This window comes from Rattus rattus, chromosome 2 (genome assembly GCF_011064425.1).
Source record: "Rattus rattus isolate New Zealand chromosome 2, Rrattus_CSIRO_v1, whole genome shotgun sequence".
Taxonomy (NCBI): domain Eukaryota; kingdom Metazoa; phylum Chordata; class Mammalia; order Rodentia; family Muridae; genus Rattus; species Rattus rattus.
The window spans coordinates 195,687,021-195,688,764 of NC_046155.1; the positions used below are offsets into that span (position 1 = coordinate 195,687,021).

The 1,744-nt window shown below is 38.6% G+C and overlaps 1 pseudogene; it reads right to left on the reverse strand.

Annotated features, from left to right (window-relative positions):
• Positions 1 to 947: 947 nt before the first annotated feature.
• Positions 948 to 1,045, reverse strand: LOC116894878 (annotated as a pseudogene).
• Positions 1,046 to 1,744: the final 699 nt, after the last annotated feature.

The following is a 1,744-nucleotide window of genomic DNA, read 5'->3' on the forward strand; positions in this document are numbered from 1 at the left end:
TTGAATCTGTAGATCGCTTTTGGCAAGACAGCCAATTTTACTATATTAATCCTGCCAATCCATGAGCATGGGAGATCTTTCCATCTTTTGAGGTCTTCTTCAATTTCTTTCTTCAGAGACTTAAAGTTCTTGACATACATATCTTTCACTTGCTTGGTTAAAGTCACACCAGGGTATTTTATATTATTTGTGACTATTGTGAAGGGTGTTGTTTTCCTAATTTCTTTCTCAGCCTTTTTATCCTTTGAGTAGAGGAAGGCTACTGATTTGTTGAGTTAATTTTTTATCCAGCCACGTGCTGAAGTTATTCACCAGCTGTAGGAGTTCTCCAGGGGGATTTTTGAGGTCACTTTGTATACTAGTATATCATCCTCAAATAGTGATATCTTAACTTCTTCTTAACAATTTGTATCTGTTTGACCTCCTTTTGTGGTCTGATTGCTCTGGCTAGAACTTCAAGAACTATATTGAATAAGTAGGGAGAGAGTGGATAGCCTTGTCTAGCCGCTGATTTTAGTGGGATTGCTTCAAGTTTCTCTCCATTTAGTTTGATGTTGGCTATTGGTTTGCTGTATATTGCTTTTTATTATGTTTAGGTGTAGGCCTTGATCTTCCAAGACTTTTAACATGAGGGGGTGTTGTATTTTGTCAAAGGCTTTTTAAGCACCTAATGAGATGAACATATGTTTTTTTTCCTTTGAGTTTGTTTATATAGCGGATTATGTTGATGGAATTTTGTATATTGAACCATTCTCTGGAATGAAGCCTACTAGATCATGGTGAATGATCATTTTGATGTGTTCTTAGATTTGGTTTGCTTGTATCTTATTATTTTTGCATAGATTATATTGGTCTGAAGCTCTCTTTTTTGATGGATCTCTTTGTGGTTTAGGTATCAATGTAACTGTGGCTTCATAGAACAAATTAGGTAATGGCCTTTTGTTTCTAAAAACATGGAACGCTTCACAAATTTGGGTGTCATCCTTGTGCAGGGGCCATGCTAATCTTCTCTGCTCCATGTAGTAGATGGGCTGCCAAAGCAAGCATGCCCCCCTTTTTTAAAATGTGAAATGTGGATCTAAAACCTAGGCCCTCATATTTGTAAGGCAAACAGTTTGCCAGGTAAGCTATCTCCTCTTCTCCGTAGTACTTAGCACAACATTTTTTTTTCTTTTATTCAGAGCTGGGGACCGAACCCAGGACCTTGTGCTTGCTAGGCAAGCGCTCTACCACTGAGCTAAATCCCCAACCCCTTAGCACAACAGTTTTGAAATGCCATTTATTCATGTAACAATTCATCCCACTGCTGAATTCTACTTAATTACCTGGATGCCTTGAGTTCTCACTAGGGCCGACACCAGGGTTGTTTCTAGTTTTGGGGCAGTGCACTCGTAGCATGCGACTGTGGGAAGGTAGTCATACATAAGTTGGTGTGAACACGGTTTTCTTCCTGTCTTGGGCGGGTCCCACTTGCTGCAATTGTTAGATTGTCTAGTAAAAGTACATTCTTCTTTCTAAGAAACTGTCTACTTGCATTCTGATGGCTATTCCATTTTATAGTCCACCAGCGAGGACTTTTTTCTTTTTTCTCCAAATCAGCTTAGTCATTTGGTATTAGCTGTCCTTTTAGGTAATTGCCATTGTAATGGATGCACAATATCTTTCTTTACCTCCTTACTGAGAAGTAGATACAGAGACACTTTTTTTATTTTTTGAGACAGAGTTTCTTTATGTAGCCCTGGCT